Source organism: Vulpes vulpes, chromosome 4, assembly GCF_048418805.1.
Source record: "Vulpes vulpes isolate BD-2025 chromosome 4, VulVul3, whole genome shotgun sequence".
Taxonomy (NCBI): Eukaryota; Metazoa; Chordata; class Mammalia; order Carnivora; family Canidae; genus Vulpes; species Vulpes vulpes.
In genome coordinates, this window is record NC_132783.1 from 13,711,843 (window position 1) to 13,719,182 (window position 7,340).

At 35.2% G+C, this 7,340-nt stretch overlaps 1 long non-coding RNA gene across 1 annotated transcript in view; it reads left to right on the forward strand.

The window, feature by feature from the left end:
- LOC140598497 (uncharacterized) overlaps nucleotides 1-4,429 on the forward strand; it is a 44,155-nt gene extending 39,726 nt beyond the window's left edge. The window contains exon 3 of the long non-coding RNA XR_012000930.1: nucleotides 4,325-4,429. This is a non-coding gene — a long non-coding RNA (uncharacterized lncRNA). The remainder of the gene's footprint in view (nucleotides 1-4,324) is intronic.
- The last annotated feature ends 2,911 nt before the right edge of the window (nucleotides 4,430-7,340 follow it).

Genomic DNA, 7,340 nt, shown 5'->3' on the forward strand with positions numbered 1-7,340 from the left:
GCAATAGGACTTTTGACTTACCCACTTTAGAGCCAGCTGAGGGCTGGTCTGGAGGACTGTGACATCTATCTCATGTATGCTTTAAGATATATTTATAAACACACACACACACACACACACACACACACACACGACCCATGGAATTATGCCATCTGGGAACCAAACTAGAAGAGCAAATTTCCCTCAAGGAGGTAAAAAAATATAATATGATAATTACATAGTGCACACAAGATGTGTTTTGAACTTTACGGAAATAAACCTTTCAGGCTCAAGTTCTGGTGCCAAATAATAATAATAGCCAGAAGAGAACTATGTCTTGTGGTTTTCTTATAATCCCTTCCAGTTCCTCACACACACCAAATTATGCTGAAGAAAGTGGGGACAACACATACTTTTCAGGGGAAGTTCAGTAAATTGAACTCTTTGGATCAAAACACTAGCAAAACAACATTGAAAAATCACAATATTTAACTTCCCTTTTGAGTACACATAAACATTAGGAAAGAATGAAGATACCTCACTTAAAAATTATTTTAAAAGTTCCATGTTTGAATAACGGAGCTTGATTTTTCTCAGACTTTGTGGATTTTACTTTCAGACAAGTGGTTTTTAAGGGTTATTCAATGCTTTAGTGTATTCTTTATTCTTTACATATCAAAGAAATTTTGTTTTTCTTTCTCATCATGTCTTTCCCCATAATGATATTTGTTTTTCCTTTGTATAGGAAATAAGATAGGTGGAAAGGGAGGAGACTCTTTATGATTCCATTTTACCATATTTCTTTGAGTTAAGAAGGTAACCGTGGAATTCATTCACACTGCTCAAAGTGGAATTAAAACGTGCCCCATATATCCAACTGACATTATACATTGACACCTAGAAAGTGTGCAGCTAGGTGGTGGTTAGCTTTAGAATAAGAGCCTTTAATTTTCCTCTTCCAGCCTTTTTTCCTTGGTTTCTCTTGATGTAATAATATGCCCCTATGGTGGATGCTTCCTGGAATTTGCGCTAATATTTGTGATTTCTCATAAACTGTTTAGATTTGTGACCAGTAGATTTTTGACTTGCATTTGCCTTGGCTGACTACACTAACCCTGGGACATTCCCATTCAAAGGAGGTCCTGGAATTTAGGTAGTGGCAGCACTGACTCCAGAATTCTAGATTTGCTTTGAGGAGGGGAAAAAAAATCCCAGGAGTAATGACTTATCAAAAACGTGTTGATCACTTTGGAAGCAAGCAGCTATGAGCATAAATATTTTCTCTTCCAGATTAAGGCCAGCGCAGGCATAAATTGGCCAGCCACACCTTCATGTGATCAGTTTTGGATGATAGGAATGGTTTTCTAAGAGTTGAACTATAGTGGCCCCAACTCTCAGTAAAGCGTGTGTGTGTAAATGTGAGAAGGAAGGTTTAATCAAGAAGCCAGGGGATCCCTGGGTGGCGCAGCGGTTTAGCGCCTGCCTTTGGCCCAGGGCGCGATCCTGGAGTCCCGGGATCGAGTCCCACGTCGGGCTCCTGGCATGGAGCCTGCCTCTCCCTCCTCCTGTGTCTCTGCCTCTCTCTCTCTATGTCTATCATAAATAAATGAATCTTAAAAAAAAAAAAAAAAAGAAGCCAGGATTGTGGTAGTAATTTCCTTTGAGTCTTCAGTTAAAATTGATTTTTAATGTGATAAACTTTTGAGGAAAGGTAAGGAAGACAGGGAGTAAAATGTTAATTGCTGGGAGTAGATACATTCAAAGATAGCTTTGTTATAGGACACTTGAGAGTCAAATTTAGATCCAGATGAGATTTGAGGTATCTTTTTGGCCATTTTACTTTTTATTTATTTATTATTATTATTATTATTTTTAAAGATTTTATTTATTTATGAGAGACACACACACAGAAAGAGAGGCAGAGACAAAGGCAGAGGGAGAAGCAGGCTCCACGCAGGGATCCAGTCATGGGATTCAATCCTGGGTCTCCAGGATCAGGCCCTGGGCTAAAGGCGGTGCTAAACTGCTGAGCCACCCGGGCTGCCCCGTTTTACTTTGTAAATTGAGAACTTTTTAAAGTTAAAGTTTGGATCTTGCTTCTGTAGAAGTTTGAAAAAATTCCCAACTCTGATTAACCTTACCAAAGATATTTGAAGGCTACTTGAGGTAGCATAAAGTTTTCTGTGCTTATTACTCTGAACTTTATATGTGCTGCCGAAGCGAGCACTTATTACTCTAAACTTTAAAGACATTGTTTTTTTTAATCAAATAATCTCTGTGCCCAACATGGGGCTTGAACTCAAGACCCTGAGATCAAGAGTCATGTACTCTGTTCCACTGAATGAGCCAGATGCTGCACTCTAAACTTTTTGAACAAAACCAAATATAAATTAATAAGAAAACAAAGATATAAAATATTTCTGATCATATTTAACTTACTTGATTATCTAGCTAAGGAATTTTTTTTAAGACGGGCAAATACTGTTTCATCCTGCCATAGTTTAGGAAGAGTAACTGCAATATACCATTCACTCTTTTGTCCATAGATTTTCACATTTTTAAGAGAATGAGAGCACTATATAATATTTCTTTGCAATCATGGTGGTCTTTTTCTCTCCCTTTTTAAATTCTGAAGGATACTGTAGTTGCCAATGGTAAAATTTCTTTTGGGAGTAGAAATAGGCTTCCACATAGGATTACTTTGTAGTAAAATCAGAAATCTGAAGCACACGATTTAAATGGTTAAGCAGTGCTTGCAAGCCTTGATATCAGAGGGAATAACTGCTATTAAGTGAAAGCTGAACAGCAGTGTACAGGCAAAAAAAATTTCCTCATTTTCACCAGCTAATAATCAAAACAGTTTGATGCTAGCCAGAAAGAGCCAAAAAATATGGAAACAATTATTGAATTAAATGAAATATCACAAAATTATATGTTATTTTGCATTTTGAGTTTTTAAGGTAAGAGATTTTCATGAAGATTCTATTATGTATTGACCAAATAAAAGAAAAAGGTTAGCAGTGGTTTAAAGGCAAATGTAAGAAATGTGATATCTTAAGATACCAGTGGAAAAGTATATGGATTATTCTTACTTCCACATGCACAGTTCTACTTTAAATTCTACTGCTGACTGCTTTTATTATTAGGTTAGAATAATAAATTCTATGATGGGATGAAAATGGTTTCACTGACAAGAAAAAGATGCCTTACAAGTTTGTTTGGAGGTTTTATCAGATGCAAATAGTTTGTCTTAAAAAAGTGATGGTGATTGTCATTAAATCTCAAGTTCTGTTTTTACTTTTATGAGACTATTACACACCCTAACTGCATTAACACTACAATAACAAAATCACGTTTCCTGCTATTTCAAGAAATCTGAAATGGTGATGAAAGACATTTCCTACCAGTGATGTCAGTGGTTATTTAATTGCCATTAAGATGGCAATGAAACTGTTTCTTGTCACTTACCCATGATGAAGTGTTCTTGATCAGATTGTGTTAACAAAATGGCTGCCATCATATTAGATGTTCTTTCTGAAAACTAGGTTTTCATTACTCTAATAATGTTAGCAGAGCAATCTGCATTATGTTTGGCATTAGCTCTTGAATGACTGCCTTTAGGTAGTATGTTTTTAAAAAATTGGATTACCTTAGTTTTCCATATTAAATATAATGTGTATAATATTAATAAAAGCCCCACTTTTATTTATTTGAGATAAAAATCAATTGCCTATCCTAGGCCCCAAATTTGTTCTATTTGTTAATTTCAACTACTGGTGTGAGTTTTTTCCCTTTGAAATCAGACCTGTACTTAGGTCACATCCATAGGACATAAAGCGAATCAGAAACTTTTAGATCATTTTTTCTTTTGATTTGAGATATAAATAAAGGGTTATACAATGGTGCTGTCTTCCCTACCATTAGTCTTGATATTTTCCATTATTCAATTAGCTGCTCTCTTTATTCCCTTAAGTGCATCTATATTCTGAAGAAGATTGGGAGAAAATGAAAAGAAATGAAGAATATAGAACAAGAAAAAAATTATAGCATCAGTTCAGAAAAGCAAACTTAACATTGGACTAAAAAAAAAATTGCCTATATCTTAAATCCTAAGCAAGGCTATTGGTAGCAAGTTGAAGTTTTTGCAGTTAGTTGAAAAAAACAAGTCGCAGATATATCAAAGATGGTATACTTTATCATATCCTTGAATCTAGGCTTGATAATATGACTTACCTTGGTTAGCAGAACACTGGGAAATACGATTCAAGCAGAGGTTTGAGGAACATTGTATGTTGAAGCTTAATATATTACTATTTTTTTGGAACCCTGATTCTGCTGTGTAAAGAAACCCTGAATTTCCTTCTGGAAGATGAAATATCACATGAAGCCAGAGACAAAGTGTCCTAGCTTTGGTCTCCTTAGACCAACCAGCCTGCCAATCCTCAGACATGTAAGTAAGCCATCATAGATTATTAAGTGCCAGCCATGCTGGTGTAGACCAGCAGATCTTCTCAGCCAACTCACAGAATCATAAGAAATAAAAATGTTTGTTATATAAAGCATTAAGTTTTGGTGTAATTTGTATGCAAGGAAAAGTGAGTTGATAAAAATATAAAAAATGGAACATTTGCTGTTAGATATAAAATATTATCCTAAACATTTTGTTGTTGCATGTAAATTTGTTTTTGAAAAAAGTGCTTTAATGGAAAACTTAGTTTTAACTTTGACAAACTCCCTATAGCTTGGATAGAACATTTTGTGCAGACTCAATGACTTGAGTCACTCTAGTTTGAAACTGTACTTCTCTTGAATTCCTAGATGCTTTAGATAGCTTTGTAAGAATTGGTTGCAATAATTTGTCAAGATATCACCACGTTTTCTATGTCTTTTCATTTCAGTTTTGCCCTTATGCTTTTATACCATTATAAAAATGTATACTTGAGAACTTTTGGGAACCAAACACATTAGCTATTACTAATTTAATGTGACACATTGTAGATGTAAGCAATATTAACACTAACATATTTTTTTTCACATTCCCATTGGATTTGTACCGAATCCTCAAAACTGTCCAAGAAGACTTTTGCTGTATTTACTGTCAATAGGGATTATTTCTCAGGTACGTGTATAGAGTACATCTTCCTTCATCTGCTGGGGAATAGCCAGATGACAAAAATTCATTTATATTTGAATAAATGCTATTTTTATAACTGATTGATATAGGTTGTTGACTGAATGTGAGACTGTTGGAAAATTCAAGAAACTGCAGTGCTTAGAAATACTGTTATTCATCTTATGAATATATTATTCATCTTGTTATCTTATTCTATGGCTTTCTTACCTTTTGTTACAAATTTGTCTTGACATTTTGATCAAGTACATGGTTTTGGTTCCCTTTGAATAGGTTCATTTAAAAGCTCATATTTCAGGGATGGCCAGGATGACTTTTTTTTTGTCCAAGATGTTCAGAGTTGCAATCTGTTCTTTTGGACACAGGTTTTACCAGATGATCCAGATCTTTGTAACCAACTGGCTCTATAATGCTCTTTGTTAGAGAATCAGTTTTGAAATTGCCATTTAAATCTGGAAGAGTTACTTATCCACATTAGTAACAACTTTGTGTTCCTAAGGACTGAGTATAATGCATGCTAAAAGTCATTGTTTTGGGGAAAATGATATGGAGTGAGTAAAGTTGAGAATTCTTTCTCTGAAATAATAAGAAAACATAAAATTTCACATATCTAAAATATGGCTCCAGATTTAATTATTAAGAAGTAACTTCAAATTAAATCTGTTTGTTGTATATCAAGGCAACTGAGAGAACCAAACAGCACACTTAATAGGTATAATAGACTTGAATATAGGAACTCTTTAGGCAAGAAAGGAGGCAGGTTCACTTAGATCTGGTTTTATGTTAAAGACTTAATTTTTGTATTGTAACACGTTCCTGTCAGTTTTGTATAAAACAAGGTAATATTTGCTCTATAGTAGGTGTAGACTGATTCTGTTGCCTTTTTGCTAAAAAGAAGCAATGATTTGTTTTTGGTGAAGGTGGTGGGATAGTGTTTGGTCATTCTTTTAATAAGAATGGATAAGAGTGGGGATCCCTGGGTGGCGCAGCGGTTTGGTGCCTACCTTTGGCCCAGGGTGTGATCCTGGAGACCCGGGATCGAATCCCATGTCGGGCTCCCGGTGCATGGAGCCTGCTTCTCCCTCTGCCTTTATCTCTGCCTTGTCTCTGCCTCTCTCTCTATATATATGACTATCATAAATAAATAGTAAAAAAACTTTAAAAAAAAAAAGAAAAAGAAAAAAAAAAACGGATAAGAGTGAATCATTCACTAGTGAGTATACATCAAACACTTCCTCTAGTGCTGATAGAATAAATCCCAGAGAATTGTCCTTTGGAAAAAACAGAATTTAGAGTTAAGTAATTTAGACTTAACCTGCTGATTTGTTGAGTAGCCTTAAGCAAATTGCTTAACTTCAGTTATAACACACCTTAAAATACTTAGATAGAAGTCCCCATGTTTAAAACAGAATATCAGACAAGATTCTTATTTGATACAATACTCAGGGGAAATTTTGAGAGCATTATATAGAATGAGAGTTTGGCACAATAGTATTATTATGGATATTGGAACTAAGTGAGCATATTCAGTATTTATGGTTCTCAACATTGCATCAGCTCTGAATGATGGAAAAACATTCATTTTTCTACAGACCTTTTTGAGTGCTGGAGAGATGAGGTGCCATAGAGAGAAATGAATAAGGCTTCTTAGCAGTCCTCTAATTGAAGTAAAAAAGAATCCCTTATGTGGTAATATATAAGTTTGTATCCCCAGTGGGGGCTTCAGAAATAGTAAAAAAGAAAAAAAAAAAAGTCTTTCATGGACATCCTGCTTAGGATGTATCTGATTCTGGGATAAATGCCAGGGGATGGCATTGAGATGGCACAGAACTTTACAGTGTCAGACTTCTCCACCCTGGATGTGGAGGAACCTGAGTGTTTCATGTAGGCCTTTGGAAAGACCCTCATTTTTGAGAGGTTTATCAGTCTCTTTTTGCCTGTTGTAAATCATTCATCTCTCAGGTTCTCAAATCAAGGTGTGATGTTAGGATGGTATTAGGTTGTTGTTAGATTGGACATTCAAATTGGCTGAAATTAGAAATGTGTTAAGTATAATGGCTGATACTGTACTGCTCATGGAATTAGCCTGGTGGTGGTTCTGGAAGCCTAGATAGAATTCATCTCAATCATGTGGAAGAAGCTTCGTAAAAGAAATGGAAAACATTTTGGTCCTTTGAGTTATTCCACAAATCTTTACTTTTCAACTACTTTGCACCAGGCACTATGCCTG